Here is a 17,685-nt window from a genome sequence, read left to right as displayed (position 1 = left end):
ACACCATTATTTTTTTACATACAATGCATCTTATACAGAGTATACATCACAATGCTCATTTATATACCTCCTGTCAAATGTCAATAATAAACACCATCATGTACTGTATAGGCAATGCAGCCTATTCATACGTGTATATTATTTCACAATGTATTCCAAATGCCTATGCACTAGTAGTACTCCTATATATATTAGATTTCCTCTTGTACATCCCAAATATGTGTAGGATACACACTGAAATGTATACATGACCTGGCACAGCATTTATCTCAGTATAAATACTCCACATATCTTATGTAAATACAAACCATTATATGCACACATACCCATACATCTAAACACAATGCATATTGTATACCCCATAAACCAATGGAAAGGACTCCCTAAATTGTACAGTATATACACATCACAGATACACTGTATAAAATATATCATGACATTATGTACCCTATATACATTATGTGAATACAAACAAAATGCATAGTGCATCTCCTATGCACACGCTAATGTATATCAGAGCATGTCAATTCCATCAGTGAACAGGTTGTTACAACATTCGATGCATACAGTACATCATAAATATACAGTATGCATCCATACATCCTGAGAAGGGCCTGTGAACATTCCCCATGTACACATACCATAACCTGATGTGTGTATCCCATTTTCATTGTGTAGGAAATGCTTTAGTATGCTCCGTGTACAGGATGTATAACCAAAGCACAAAGCAAAGGGTACCCCACCTCAGTTGTGTGCACCAGATGTACCCCAATACACCCAGTACACTTGCTTGCGTAATACACCCCAAGGTGCAGAATAACCTTTGCACAGGGACACCTATGATATCACCCATCTATTTACACATCCGTTTACAACAGGTTTGTCCTTGAGTACATGTACGGGTGTCAGTCAATGCCATTGGGTTATGTAGATTAATATTACAGATACAATTTGAGGAAACTTAGATTGTAAGCTCTTCGGGGCAGGGACTCCTTTTTTTTCTCATGTTTACTTTTGTCTTGAGCGCTTATGGCTATTATTATGTCACATCTCTTACTGCTGTAAAGCGCTATGCATATGGATGGCATTATAGAAACAAAGATATACAGTACATACAAGTAACTGGACACAGCCAGTATATGAGAATGGTTTGTTGGGTTCAGTACAAGGTATGGCATGCTGTAAAATATTTCTTAATATTGGAGAAGGATTTGCCTTTTTGCCTTGGGTGTGCACAGCAAGGTTGACAGGAATAAGTCAAACATGCCATGTTAGTTTTTATTTTCACTCTTTATTAAAATGTACAGAAATACAATTAGACATCAGAGGTAGGTTGATGAGCTTGCAAATGGCCATATTTGTTAAATAATGGGAAATTAAAATGGAAGGGGGGCGGAAGGGTGAGTGTTTTACTCTGCTAGAGAATCTGAAATGCATTGCTATGTTACGAGCTGACAGCCTTTCTCACAGCAGCACTTACTGTATGTACGAAATCCCAAGCATATATGCAGAATATTTGTGTCAAGGTTTGTGGGGGAGTGGTGGGGGGTGAGCTAAATTGGAGACGGGATGGATATGTGGAGCTGAAATAACTGTAAGTGAAGGAGTACCGGAGGAAGAGCAGGCATATCTGCATCTGAGACTTGGTGACAGACTTAAGTGCCTGCATTGTCTGCAATGCTTCCTGAAGAGTGGCATGTGCTTATTTTCTGAGGCAAATCAAGATATAGAAAGGTATCAAGACAATGTGCAGAAGACTAGTAAGAAACCGCTCTATTACTAGTAAGAAACCGCAACAGGGGGTCATAGCAAGAGTAGCGAAATCACTGATGTGTTTAAAGAATAAGATTTGATATCTGCAACGGAAATATTTCTAGCAGGCCATATAACACAAGCTGCGTTGGCAGCCTTTCTGTTTGTTGGAGATGAAGAACATTTGATATGCAGGCAAGGCATAAGGGGTTAATGTGGCGAACCCCTCCAACAGGGAAGAAGGAATAACATTTACAGTGGTGTACGTTGATTTTGGTTACCAACGGCTAGTATCTCTAAAGCAAGTCATTTATAGAGACGCACTGCAAAAACATCTTAAAATGGAGGCAATTGGCAATTTTTCTGCTTTGTGTATTTTTTTTTCAGACCACTTGATTTCTCCAGAAATTCCTATGCCCTCCTCTTCCGAGCCAAAAGTAACCATTACATATTAATGTCTCTTCATTTGCTATGGTGAGCTTGTATGCATTTTGAATATTTTTTCCTGCATATACTTTCATTTTAACCGCTCAATATTAGAGTATTAATTTTAGTAGATACAGTTGATCTTATTTGGGCCTGGTCATCTTTGTGAAACTGTTTTGGCTGTATGTTTACGTAAAGGACGGTTGTCTTGATAGTGGATTTGACCTAATCTATTGTTTAAAGAATAATAGTGTTTTTGATTGTAACATGCTTTGGAGAAAGGATGTCGTTGTATTGGTGAACTCTTGCTAAAAGATGCAATAAAACAATTGCTCTGTTTTTGAATATTGACATCCATTAAACTTGTCATGTCAGAGGTTTTCAGGATTGTAATTTCATAAAGGAAATTGAATATGTGAAATGATTACTATTTATATTCATATAACTTTTGATATATGGATTAATAAATTAAAGGAGCACGCCCTCTTAGAATGAAAGTGAAATAAGAACAGTAGTAGAACCTCAAAAGTTATACTGCCCTTGTCTCTGTCTTATCTATCTTTATACTGCCGCCTTCATCATTTGACACTAAGGGGACATGAATATATCTGAATACCTTATTGTTGGAGTGGAGCATACACAACTGACAAACACTCTCATAGTAAATGAAAATACAAAAGTATGAATTATAATGATCTTTACTTGTCTGATTCCAAAAACAAACAAAAAACAACTAGTCGGCAAACTAGTGTTCTTTCACCTGTTAAACATATCACTTTGTCTAGCTGCTTCTATGTGAGACTGTACCTGCATCCCCTGTTCTCTACCTGTTCCTGTGTGGGACTGTCTCATTTACCAACAACACCACCTCCTTCACTATCGATCTCTCTGTGGAGGTACCGAAAGGGTCTGTCCTGGGACCTTTTCCCTTCTCTTTACACACACTCTCTCTAGGTGACTTTATCACATCTCTTGGTTCACATAGCACCTCTATGCTGATGAGACACATTTATTGTTCAACCACCTTATGTACAGACCAAAGTTTCTGAATATCTCTCCACTACAGGCATACCCCGGTTTAAGGACACTCAATTTAAGAACACTCGCGAGTAAATACATATTTTCAATAGCCCCATACCCCTATACGGACACTTATTTTGCCCTACAGACTGCTGTAATAGTGACGCGCTGATTCCCCTCGCCCAATAAGCAAACGGCAGCTCGCACATGCGCCTGTCAGCACGTCCTGAACAGTAATGCCGGCTCCCTACTTGTACCGAAGCATCGATAAGTGGGGAAAAAGGTAATGTTTCCCTTTAGGTACATTTTCGCTTTACATACATGCTCTGGACCCATTGAGTACATTAATGCGGGGTATGCCTGTATATCATCCTGCATGGTCCTGCACTGACTCAAACTTAACTTGCCAAAAACAAAGCTCCTCATATTTCCTCCCAACCCTGGCTCTATTGCCTCCTTCTACATTACTGTTGGCAGTACTACCATACACTAGCAAGCTGCCTAGGTGTCACATTTGACAACTCTCTCACTTTCTCCTCTCACATTCAAAATATAGCTAAAATGTATCTTTTTTTTCCCCTCACCGCAATATTACAAAGATACGCCCTTTCCTCTGTTGCTCTACTGCTAAAACTCTGACACAGGCCCTCATTCTCTCCTGTCTCGATTACTGTAACCTCCTGCTGTCCAGCCTTCCTGACTCTCCCCTGTCTCCCCTACAATCTATCCTAAACGCTGCTGCCAGAATCACTCTACTCTTTCCTAAATCTGTCTCAGCGTCTCCCCTGCTGAAATCACTCTCCTGGGTTCCTATCAAATCACGCATCTCGCACTCAATTCTCCTCCTCACTTTTAAAGCTTTACACTCTTCTGCCCCTCCTTACATCTCAGCCCTAATTTCTCGCTATGCACCGTCCCGACTCGTGTTCTGCTCAAGGATGTCTTTTCTCGATCCCTTTTGTATCTAAAGCCCTCTCCCGCCTTAAACCCTTCTGATTGACTGCCTCTCACCTCTGGAATGCCCTTCCCCTCAATATCTGACTAGCCCCCTCTCTTTCCACCTTTTTAAGACCTATTTTAAAACCCACCTTCTTAACGAAGCATATGAGTAGCTCCGTGGCTGATACTATACACTTCGTACATCGACATTGACCCCCTGCAGACGCACTTACCAGAACACCTTCCTACTGTCTCTGTACCTTCTTCCTACTTAACAATTATATCGTAAGCTCTACGAGCGTTTTCCTAATGTTACTTTTATGTCCTGAAGTGCTCATTCCCATTATGTGTTATTTCTTATTTATATTATTATCTCGTGCATTACTGCTGTGAAGCGCTATGTACATTAATGGCGCTATATCAATAAAAGTATACATACATACTGTACCTGTGTCGCTTAATCTGTAGCTGCTCCTGTGTGGGACTGTACCTGCATCGCTTGTTCTCTAGCTGCTCCTGTGTGGGACAGTACCTGCATCGCTTGTGCTCTAGCTGCTCCTGTGTGGGACTGGACCTGCATCGCTTGTTCTCTAGCTGCTCCTGTGTGGGACAGTACCTGCATCGCTTGTTCTCTAGCTGCTCCTGTGTGGGACAGTACCTGCATCGCTTGTTCTCTAGCTGCTCCTGTGTGGGACTGGACCTGCATCGCTTGTTCTCTAGCTGCTCCTGTGTGGGACAGTACCTGCATCGCTTGTTCTCTAGCTGCTCCTGTGTGGGACTGGACCTGCATCGCTTGTTCTCTAGCTGCTCCTGTGTGGGACTGGACCTGCATCGCTTGTTCTCTAGCTGCTCCTGTGTGGGACTATACCTGTAAGTGGTCTGCAGTATTTGTTGGTTAATCAGTATAGTAGGAAACTAGGGTGGTTTCTTAAATTAGGAAAGGGTTGTTTTTCGTGTTTTTAAGGTGTGGTCCCGTGTACAAACATCGAGTATATAGTTGCAGAAAGTGGATGCGTTTATTTATATCTTCAGTAAAGTAGAAGCAGTCAGCCATCCAGCGCCTTACTATGCTTTTCACATTTTTCTCCGTGTAAGTGCGTAATTAGTAATCCAGAGACCATAGTGGAGTATTTTAATATGGCTTTAATATAAATAAGAGCATTGGATCTAGTGTTGAATGTAAGCGGGTCTCCCTGCGTCTTATGTTATATTTCATCTGTTGCACTTATCCCCATTATCTGTCATTTATTTACCTTGTATTGTAATTTCGCAAAGCACTGCGTACATTATAAATAAAATCATAAATGCATAAATCTGATCAATATTAAGTGATCAAACAATAAAATGAATAGCTATTTCTATAGGAATTGAGGTGCAGGGGCCGTAACAGTCTGGTTTTTGCCTGTCACAGGAGAGGAAGTTCTGTACGTTCATTGCAGCTGCTGCGCATGGTCTCTCACGGAGCTGCCAGACGCTCTTTTCCCTCCCCAACGCTCTTCCTGCCTCTCTGGTGCAGACAGAGATCTGTCAGTGAGGCAGCAAGGGTCAACATTTCCCGTAGGGAAAGATGTAGCCTCCTCTTCATTGGACCGTACTGCTTAGAGATGTAGAAATGCAGGCTGGGGGATGACAGCGGGCCTGTCGTTCCCCACCGGGAACTTCGATACTTGTGCCCCACAATGCCTTGCACTTAAAGGAGACAGATCACACTGGCATATGGCACTCTGCCTTCATACGGCCGCAGTTCAGCACCAATAAGAACATAAGAGAATATCAGTGCTCCTCTAATTGGGTTCAAAAGGTGCTAGTAGATTAATCACGAGTGAATTAACATTAAAGACAAAAACCCTACTGTGAAAAATAATATTGGTGGTAAACCATATAATACGTGTTGGTTCTAATAAGTTGCACAGCCGGAATCAGAGTGTGTGTATATATAATATATACAATTTGGTATCAGAAAAAATGCGAAAAGAGTCTTTTATAATACTATGTGGAGTCAGGGGCTGCTTCTCCAAAAGATGAATCATATCAAGGAAGATCTCTCTCTACAAAAAAAAAAAAAACTAAAACGAGAAGCACACGCTCCATAGCACGATAAGGCAGAGGTTTCCAAATCCAGTCCTCAAGCCCCCCCAACAGGTCAGGTTTTAAGGATATCCCAGCTTCAGCACAGTAATGGTATCCGCTGCAGCAGCTTCCACGTTTAGTTTTAGGTTATGGAAACCGTGCCGGGCCTTGCATCTCTCAAACAACCAGTGAAAGGTTTGAGTTCTTCTTCCGGTTCAGATTTCTTTAAGTCCTCATACAATGATTTTGCCTTTTCTTGATTCCACATCAGTAGACAAAGGCATGTTTCACTGATTTTGATACTGCATCCATGTTTTATCAGAGCGTCTCCTTCCCTCAACTATTCCACGCATGCGCACAATACAATATTTGACTAATTTTATTATTAATACATTTAAAATACTGTACTGTAATTCCATTTAAAATCGCGTTGATACGTCATTTCAACTTAAGCAAATTTCGCAAGTCGGATACGCGCGCACACACACGTTGGGCTAAATGTTTGCTTCTTGGACTTAATACATATTCTTTTTTTCTATCACTGTTCTCTGGTGGTATTTTGGATCACAGCTGTGTTCCTGATATATACTATTTTTTATTTTATTTCAGGGACCATTTAACACCTTTTAAGTCATATCGCATACTGCACAGGGGTGAGGGATAGGCTTCAGTCACAGATACATTCCAGGGTGCACTGTTTTTAAGTAGAAAACTCTCTTGCTTTATCAATTGTAACATTGCCGGAAGAAGAGATCAGTGTATCTTGTATGCTTGCACAAATAAAAACATTTTGTTAGCCACAGAGCGGTATCGTCTATTCCTTTGTGTGTGTGTGTGTGTGTGTGTGTGTATATTTATTTACCTTTTTGTTAGGTGTGCGGGGATATGGGGATATTGGCGTTTTGACTGTCCTTCTCCACCCGTCGTCGGCTCTATGTCACTATGTGTATCTGTGACACACTGACGCTCTCTTACAAAGATGCACACTGACCTCACAGAGACACATATTGACTCTCACTGACCCTCTCACCTCTCCACTCTTGGCTATAACTAGTTCCGCCCCCTTTGACCAGCCCCACCTCCAGCCCTCCACTCCTCCGACTCTCTGATTTTCCCCCCCCCTCCACTCTCCCCATTGAGCTGCACAGCGGTCAATCAGATCAGTCATCACTGCGCACAGCACAGGCGACAGGGGAAACATTTTAGCCGATCAGACGCCTAGGATTTTTCCATCCCTGATATTTATATCTATTTCTCTTATTAAATAGTTACCTTCTGCTTTGAGATGTCACTGTTTTCCCCATCAAAATGATTACTGATTTCATAAGAAGTTGGCAAAGTTATTGTTTGATATTTTGTCCGCAGATACAAGGTTCACATACTGCTTTTTCGTAAAAGATTAGTAAATGACCCTCGTGAGCATTTGAGTATAAATCACTTACATTTGACTCGTTCTACGTATCACTATGCTTAGTTATCATGTGTCTTTGATACAACTTTCCCTACTGCATCTAAAGGCGTGACATCGTACATTTAAAAAAAAAAAAAATTTGTTCTAGAGTAATCAGTATAAGCATTTTATTTTAAATTCAACTCTCAATGCTATTTTTAACGTGTTTAGCATGCTTTAGCCCACCTCCCAAGCAGTGCAAGATTTTTGCAACACTTTCCTCTTTGTGATAATCTGTGGCCAATGTTCCCAGCAGTTTGAGCTGCAAACTGTAACTTTAGTCAATGTTACCATCGTAATATCAGGATACATTGTAGCTGCTGAGTTTCAGTGACTGAAAGATTGATTGAAACTGGAAGGCGGATATTTTGTTAGGCACACAAGCTGGATTTTAACAGATGTATAACAGGAGCACCAAAAGATTGCCAGTTTAGGTAACAATGTAGAATTATACATTGTCAAACCCTTTACATATAGAATTAAGAAAATAAAAAATTGCCGGGAAACCTGTATTGCTGCTTTTAAATTAATTATATAGCAATACGTTTCCATTTCCCCATTTTTTTTTCCCCCCAAGTGCTATCTCTGTGCATCAGCTGAAGAGTTCTGGTCCTGCTCCAGGTGAGCTCTGCTTCTCTGGGATGTAATGGAAACATGGGTTTGACACACCAGTGGAAAACATGGACCATTGTAACATCCCAGAGAAACAAATCCTCACCTCACCGAATCCAGGATGGTTTAACGTGCATTTACTGCAACTATTGCTTCGTAAGAATAGAATTCAGAAACCTACAATAATTTATAAATGTTACAATGCAGCTTTTTTTTCATTTCTCTGCAACGCTTTTTGATTTCTGTCACATGCTTAAATGAGAGATATTGTATTGGATTCTATGAGTTATCTTTGCTGCCTGAGCATATTTTCTGCGTCTTTGACTGCCATCTAATTGAAGTTGCTGTTATTACTTCACACTTGTAGAAGAATATTTAATTCTGGGTATCTTCGCACCTAAAATCATTTGTACAGACCGTTGTCAAACATTGTACAGTATTTCTTGTATACTTATTAAAACTATACAAGTCGTGGTCACACCTTTTTGTTTTTAGTTTCGCAAGAGCTGTAGTCCTAAAATAAAACCATATATTGCACATTTCTGCTGGTCACATTTACAATCCGCCACCATCCCTGCAATTGTCTCTGCTGCTGTTTATTCAAAGAACCTGAAATCGTGCAGCTTGGTAAATCGATTTAGAAGATCGCTTAATTGTAGCACCAAATTGACCTAAAGCGTGACACGTTAAAAATAGGTGTTTAAAAAAATACTTAAACGTGTCAGATTTATATTGAGTCATTTACTTAAAGTTTGTCCTTGAAATGTTTGCGGGCATGCAACTCTTACTGATTTGCTGTGAGTCTTTCTTATTAGGCGTTTTGTCCCACTGCTTGTGTAAGGTCCCCCCTTCCACGGTTCCACAAATCTATTTAGTTCTTCACCAAATAAGAGGCAGGACACCTTCACCATAATTCCCAAGGAGAGGCAGGAGGAAAACTTAGCACATCTTGGCACTTTAAACAATTTATTTATATCTCCTTACATTCATGTCAATGTGTACATTTCTTTCTGTCCGAGTCCTCTGTCTAACTCCCCCTTCAACGACCCTACAACTTCACATCCCAACTGTCCTCCCTAGAACCCCTCGCGCTGGCAGCTCCTCCGAAGGAGCCAGGAGCAGCAGCTCCACCTCTTGCAAAGTGGATCGCACTTGTAGCAGCAGCTTAAATGGAGTCGTAGGAGTCAGCACTTTTAGATTAACCTTTACTTTTGGTACCGAACACTTGTCCACGACTGCCCACCAATGAAGTAACTTCCCTTTTTGATCTAGGAAATGAGCAACCCCCTGATGACATACATGGTATGTCAATAGGATGTCTGGCATGCCAGTGCCCGTGAAGTACCTGGTACATCATTAGTGTACTGTAATGGTTAATATCGCATTTGTTGATCCAGAACCCGATAATCTTACTCCTTTCTGGCTTTGGAGGTTAACGTCTCAGTGTTTAGGTTTGTTTTTCTTACATTATCACTGGGGTGAAGAAACAAACTCGCCTAGTAAAAACTAAATCTGTCACTGTCATTAATTTAGTTTGGTCCAATACAAGACTGCACATTTTAAACCAAGCTGATTTTTAAGTAACTGTTTAAAAAGGTAATACCATCTAAAATGTATTAGGCCTCGTTCAGGGTGCCAGCTGCAGGAGTTGGAGGGCGGGCGGGAGGGCGGCAGTGCGGCAGTTTGCTGGGCGATCTGTTTTTATCCCCCAGCAGACTTTTCAGCGTTGAGGAGGGGGCGGGGTTACACACGGCAGGTTAAGTATCGAGGTTGCAGTCATGAAATCATTCTCAAGAAATGCCTAGGTCCCTGTGACGCTGCTGCAGCTCCAAAAAACGAAATTTTCGTTTATTGAAACTGTAGCCAGGGTCAACTCCTGGCTTCGGAGACAGGGCAGTTGCTACCCTGACAACCAGTATTCAATTTGAATACTTTGTTTCCCACGGCAGCTCGCACGGCAGCACGCACGTCAGCACGCCCTCCCTCCGAAGCCAGCACCCTGAACGAGGCCTTAAGGCTCCTGCCCCACACCTCTGGAATGCCCTTCCCCACAATACCCGACTAGCACCCTCTCAATCCACCTTTAAGACCCACTTGCTTAAAGAATCATACGAGTAGCACCGTGGCTAATACTATACACATGATACATAAAGCTTGGCCCCCTGCAGACGCACTTACCAGAATGCCCTCCTGCTGTCTCTGTACGTTCTTCCTATTTACCAATTAGATTGTAAGCACTTCGGAGCAGGGACTCCTCTTTGAAATGTTACTTTTATGTCTGAAGCACTTATTCCCGTGACCTGTTATTTGTATTATTTGTTATCCCTCTCCATCCCTCTCCATCCCTCTCCATCCCTCTCCATCTCTCTCCATCTCTCTCCATCTCTCTCCACCTCTCTCCACCTCTCTCCACCTCTCTCCACCTCTCTCCACCTCTCTCCACCTCTCTCCACCTCTCTCCACCTCTCTCCACCTCTCTTCACCTCTCTCCACCTCTCTCCAGACAGACTAATTGCCCATCGGATTAACAGCGGGGGTCCCTGGCAGTCCCATTCAAACTGAATGAATGGGACTGCCAGGGACCCCTGCTGTGTTAATCCGATGGGCCATTAGTCTCTGCAGAAATGTCACTGAAATGTTTGCAGCATGTACCTGGATCTTGTTGGTGATAGCCCCAGATTTTCCAAGGCAAGTTTAAGGCAAGTGTTAGAATACTCGTCGGCGCACCTGTAAATTCAAATTAACCCTGAACTACAGAGATTACTGTCAAATTGATAACATTAGTATTTAAAGCTGCAGTGCAAGCAATATCCTTCATGTTTACAAAAAACAATCAGTTTTATACTATGAGAAAATACTTGTAGCATTTTTAAACAACTCTAGATTACATTTTTTATGTATTATAATGAAACAAGCATTTTTTTTGTTTCTATAGCAACCATTTGCAAAGTCAGATCCCTTCTGAAACGGGCTCTGGCACACCCCCTTTTGAGCCCTGCTCTCTCTCTAGCTGTGCACCAATTGTATATAGTGACTGCCTGGTCACATGATCTTCCCCACAGAACTTTGTCATATTAATATGCTAGTGGGTTCCACTGACTGCAGAATACTCCTGCAGCCATTTTGTGAGCCCCCGAGCCGAATCTTCGCCGATCGAACGGCAACGTAGCTAATTACTTATCAATGTGTGAATTGTATTGATGCACATATCAAAGGTGAATTAAAAAAACAAACAAAACAGCAGCTTGGACTGCTGCTTTAAAACAGACCTAAAGTGCAGACTGGGTTTGACATTCCTAACATAGCACAGCCCCTTCCTATCATGTGCCAACGATATATAGGACAAGTATTTCATGTATTTTTTTTTTTTTTTTTTAATACAATATGTTAGATGAGCTTTAGGTGGTTTGTGAAGCTTTTCTTGTAGTAACACATTGTGGCTTTCACAGTGCTGTCTTTTATTTTTAAATTGAAAAAAAAAAAAACAAAAAAAACATTGCCGGCGATGGCAGGAACATTTATTTTTTTCCCTGCCAAAAAATGCAAGTGTGGTTTCCTTACTTCCTCTCTGCAGTTTGTGGCTTTCAGCCAAAAATTCCCGTTAAGCATATTATTACTGCTTCATTTCTGTCTTGTATAAGTATGCTAATGTTGCTTTCTGTTTCTGGGGTTTTGTTAGGGATTCTGAAAGTGTTCATTAAGTCTTAGTTCAGTGTCTTCAAAAGCGTTTGTTGGCTTTTTTTTTTATGTGCCCTGTTCAACAGCCTAAATAACATCAAACTAGATGCCCTGGACCCAAGAGAAGCATCCAAGTGAAGTCTTCCAACTAGGGCAGCAGCAACCACACATCATTTAGTCCTTACATAATCTTGTAACCTGGGGCCAGGTGAGCTTGCATGTGGTACTATGTCTGTTCACGGGTGACCTATTCATGTACAAATCCACTTTGGTTATTTCTGTTAACAAGTCTCCTGTCTCTTACCCGTGCAGTTGTACTTCCCCCCCGTGGTCAAGATGAACCAAGTTAGAGGATTGACGCGCAGAGAGGAACCCATTTTAATGAGGTTCAGGAGGCTCTGTCAACAACTTGTTTGAGGCCCTTTTTTTGGTGCAACAAGACAGCCATTTGAATAAAAGTATTTAATGGCACGCAGAGATTAAACAAATGTCCGATTTTTTTTTTTTAAATGGAGGATTATACCTTTTACTGTAGGGTCTTTTATAAAATGTTATTTTTTAACGTATAGGGTGTTGAGCTAAAATCCTTGATTTAAAAAGAAAAAAAAAAAAAAAAGGGTGATGTCTGAGATTTTTAAATAAACATTTTGTGGATAGCAGATAGTTATTGAAATGTAAATTAGTGTTGCTATCCATCTGGCCAAAAGTGCCACCATGTAACAATGAAGATGTAAGTAATACGAAAGGAGGGAGAATCTAGTCTTTAGGTGTCGCTGGATTATAAACGTAGGCCCGTGTACACTGCTTACATCTCAGTGTTTTCTATCGCTTCTCATGTGTTGAATTAATAAGAACACTTGCAAAATGATAGGTCGGTTTGCCCTCCTAACTCCCAACTATCTGACAGGTTTTGTTTTACACATCTATTTACGTATGAACTCTTCTTTAGTTAGGGATGCAAGTATCTATAACACAATCATTCTGTATTGTATGTTTGAGATGTACTCTTCTGGTAGACATTTGGACCTAATTTTGTAAAGTTTAAATATACTTACAAAATACAAGTGCTGAAGTAGCAATGTAGCAGTGAGAACACGGCCTTTAAAGTAGGTGAACCCTGTTTGAATCCAAATGCCAGATCTCTGAGGCACCAACAATGAGACTGCAAGCTCTTTGGTTCAGGGGCTGCACAGTTCTGTGCTACCTGGATTATCAGAGCTACATACTGTACAGGGATGGAAATAATCCAAGGCACCTAAAATGTCCCCCCTTGCATCTGTGCGGTGCCCAGTGATGACTGACCTGTCAATCATCGCTGCAACCAGCAACAGCGTTTACCCTGCGACAGCAATGCCGGATCTGGCGCACTGTGACCGGCAGTGGTGGGGATTGACAGATCAAGTCACTGCCGTGCAGTTCAGTAATGAGTGTCATGCGGAAGGCAGAGGCTGTGCGTGGGGAGCCCTCCTGTACTCTGACCTATATAGGTGAAATTATATAAACTGCTAGTGATTGTGTTTAATGGTGGATTGTTTTCTCTTCAATATATGTTGTCACATGAGATTTTACATTTTTTATTTATTTATTTTTTTTACATTGATTTGATCCCTTAAATTACTTTTGGTTGATTTTTAGATCATTTTGGAACCATAAAAGTCTGTGAATGGCGACAGATTTTTAAAAAATGCATATTGCCTTTTTTACTTCCATGATATAACTTTTATACAGTATTGTGACATAGAACACTGATGGCAGACCTGTGGCAGTTCTGGCAGATGTTGGTATCTGAACCCGCTATCCCAGCTGTCAGATTTTCTCCTGAAGGAGGAAAGAGAGGTTAGCCCATTGGGTGCCCCTTGATTTGGCTACCATGTCATGAGGTCCGGAATCCCAGGGGCGCCATGACATTGTGGCAACATCATATTCTGTAAGCACATTTTCTCGGGTAGATCACGTTGTGTACTCCTATGGAGCGCTGAATGTAATTTGGCCTACTCATGAACGGATAAGGGGGAGTCCTTCTGTTCCATCAGTAACGCCATGATCACGGACAGGGTCGCTCCCGAGGATCGGTCACATGATCACAAAGTGCCGCAGGAGCTGTGGCACTCTGGAGCCGCAGCTCCTCCGGCACGTAGACGGTAAAAGGAGACTAAACTAGGTTTGGCATGCACTGTATTTCATCAAATGGCATATACACCCAGAATCAAGAGCCACCGCATAATACATTCAGGAGCATCCATCCCAATAGAAAATAATGGCAACAAACACTTCCGGCACACAACCTCAAAGTAAACCTAATGCTGAGCAGAGATAATTGACAGCAAGGCAGGTATAGCGGTAAAATACTGCGGGAGCTTCCAGTCATGCCTCACAATGGCGTGCTGCTACGAATGTAAAGCATTGTGGGGCGTGACTTTGGAAACTCATACTGTAATTAACAGCTATACCACCCACACAAAGGTGCAGTTTGTGGCCTTACTAAGTGCGCAGTCCCCACACGGTCCCGGAGACCCAATATACTGCCTGGGATTCGCCATTACATATGTTTTTGGACAAACCCCTTAGACACACCACGAACCCCCTGTTGGGAATCACGGCCTCATTCTTTATATGGCAATGCAGCCATTTTCATCAGAAAAGGGCCCAATCTGTCGCTTGGGCATATACAGTATTACCCCTTTAGTTGGTTATGATTCCTAATGGAAGCAAAGTGTACTCTGAAATACTACAAGTGCCATGCGCTACCCCAGGGATACAGTTGGAGATTAGGGAGGTTAGTGCATGGCTAAGAAAGTGGTGTAGGATGAGGGTTTTGGGTTTTTAGAGCGCTGGGACTCCTTTTCTGAGAGGTGCAATCTGTATACTAGGGACGGATTGCACCTCAATGAAGAGGGATCTTCTGTGCTGGGGGGAGAATGTTAAAGTTGGAGAAGATTGTAAACTAGGATGGAGGGGGATGAAACGGATAACGAACTAAATAGAATAGATTAGGAAATAGAGTGGGGGCAGGTACGAGTTTGACAAGCGGCTAGAAACCCATAGCAAATACAGATAATACTAGAAAACTTCTAAAGCCTAAACCAAATTCTAGTAGAAAGGAAGGAGCTGATAAGATAATAGTACAGGCTGAAAACAAACTGAAATGCATGCTTGCTAATGCAAGAAGCCTGACAGATAAAATGGGGGAGTTTGAATTAATAGCTGCAAGGGAGTAGTATGATATCATAGGCATTACTGAAACATGGTGGGATGAGACTGGGCAGTTAAATTAGAGGGTTATTATCTTTTCTTGGAAGGATTGAGAAAATAGAAGAGGAAGGAGGTGGAGTATACTTATATGTTAAACCGGATCTAAAACGTATTATAAGGGAAGATGTTTATGAAGGGAATGATACAAATGTAGAGACCTTGTGGGTAGAAATTAGCAATGGAGGTAAAAGTATAAAGAACAATGTGTGTAGGGATATGCTGTAAACCACAAAATATCTGTGAGATAGAGGAAGCTAAAATACTTTTGCAAATGTAGAAGGCATAAAAACTAGGTCCATGGTTTCATAATGGGTGATTTCAATTATCCAGACATAAACTGGGGCAATGAGATTAGCATTACAACAAAAGGAAGCAGGTTTTTGGGGGTGCTTAAAGACAATTACATGACCCAAATTATTGAGGAACCAACCAGGTGAGGAGCAATACTGGATTTGGTAATATCAAACAATGTAGAAGTAATAGCAAATATTCAAGTCCTGGAACATTTGGGAAATAACAGTGATCTAATGGTCTAATTTGAAATAAGTGATCAAAAAACAGATTACTTGGGTTCAACAAAGACCTTGAACTTTAGAAAGGCAGATTTTAATAAGCGGAGGACTAATCTACAAGGAATACATTGTGATGATGCTTTTGCAGGGAAAATGTAGGAGATAAATGGGCAGTCTTTACAACATGGTTAGAAAAGCACCATTATCAGTGTATACCCTTGGGTAATAAATATAAAAGAAACAAGTCAAAACCAATGTGGCTAAATAAACAGGTAGGGGAGGAAATTGAAAAGAAGAGGAAGGTGTTTAGATTCTTTTAAGTCAGAAGGGACAGAGGCATCATATCAGAATTATAAGGACTGTAACACAAATTGCAAAAGGGCAATAAATTAGCAAAAATGGACAATGAAAAAAGGATTGCAATAGAAAGTAAGATTAACCCTAAAAAGTTCTTTAAGTACCTTACTAACAAAAAAATGAGAAAATAAAATATAGGACCCTTTTAGTGTGAGATGGGCAGGCAGATTATTGGTGATAAGGAAAAGGCAGAGGTATTAAACAAATTCTTTGCCTCTGTCTACCAGGGAAGAATCAATTTCAATAGTAGTGCCGCAGGAGGAAGCCACAACCTCTATATTAACAAACAAATTATTAACTGAGGAAGTTTATAGGCGGCTTGATAAAATTTAAGCAAAATAAGGCACCTGGCCCCAATGGCATACATGCAAGAGTTCTTAAGGAGTTAGGTTCAGTAATAGCCAAACCATTACATTTAATATTCAAGGACTTCAGTTCCACAGGCTCAGTACCACAAGATTGGCGTAAAGCAGATGTGGTGCCTATATTTAAAATGGGAGCTAGATCACAACCGGGGAATTACAGACCTGTAAGCCTGACTTCAATAGTGGGGAAGCTACTTGAATGTATAATATTCAGGAATACCTAATGGAAAATACATTTATTAGTAATAGTCAGCATGGATTTATGAAGGATGGATCATGCCAAACTAACCTTATTTGTTTCTTTGAGGAGGGAAGTTGGAATTTAGACCAGGGTAATGCAGTTGATGTGGTCTACTTAGTTTTTGCAAAGGCTTTTGATATAGTTCCACACAAGGTTGGTGTACAAAATAAAGCAAATTGGACTCAGTAAAAATATATGCACCTGTTTTGAAAACTGGTTGAAGGATAGACAACAGAGGGTTGTCATAAATGGAACTTTTTTAGGTTGGGCTAAGGTCGTGAGGTGGAGTACCTCAGGGATCGGTACTGGGACCCCTGCTTTTTAACTTGTTTATTAATCACCTTGAGGTTTGCATAGAGAGCAAAGTCTCCATCTTAGCTGATTACACTAAATTGTGTGAGGTAGTAGAATCAGAGCAGGATGTATTTTCTCTCCAGAAGGACTTGGAGAGACTGGAAACGTGGGCAGGTAAATGGCAGATTACGTTTAATACAGATAAATGTAAGGTTATACATTTGGGAAGCAAGCATAAACAGGCGACATACAAATTAAATGGGTATAAATTAGGGAATCCTTGATGGAGAAGGATTTGGGAGTGCTGGTAGACAGGCTTAGCAATAGTGCTCAAAGTCATGCAGTAGCTGCAAAGGTAAACCAGATCTTATCTTGCATTAAACGGGCAATGGATGGAAGGGAAGTAAACATAATGATGCCCCTTTATAAAGCATTAGTAAGACCACAGCTTGACTATGGAGCACAATTTTGGGCACCATTCCTGAGAAAAGACATTATAGAACTAGAGAGAGTGCAGAGAAGAGCCACCAAATTAATAAAGAGGGTGGACAATTTAACTTATGAGGAGAGGCTAGCTAAATTAGATTTATTTATATTAGAAAAGAGGCGTTTAAGAGGGGATATGATAACTATTTACAAATGTATTCTGGGACAGTACAAGGAGCTTTCAAAAGAACTATCCCAAGGACAGTACAAAGGACTCGGGGGTCATCCGTT

General features: G+C 41.0%; 1 protein-coding gene across 1 annotated transcript in view; it reads left to right on the top strand.

The window, feature by feature from the left end:
• The window catches only part of LOC142493957 (guanine nucleotide-binding protein G(q) subunit alpha), a 153,550-nt gene that overhangs the window by 1,764 nt on the left and 134,101 nt on the right, over positions 1–17,685 (top strand). The gene's annotated exons all lie outside the window — the stretch shown is intronic.

The sequence above is a fragment of the Ascaphus truei genome, chromosome 1 (assembly GCF_040206685.1).
Source record: "Ascaphus truei isolate aAscTru1 chromosome 1, aAscTru1.hap1, whole genome shotgun sequence".
Taxonomy (NCBI): domain Eukaryota; kingdom Metazoa; phylum Chordata; class Amphibia; order Anura; family Ascaphidae; genus Ascaphus; species Ascaphus truei.
Note: the sequence above shows the minus strand (reverse complement) of the source record. Positions and strands in the feature narration are given on the sequence as shown.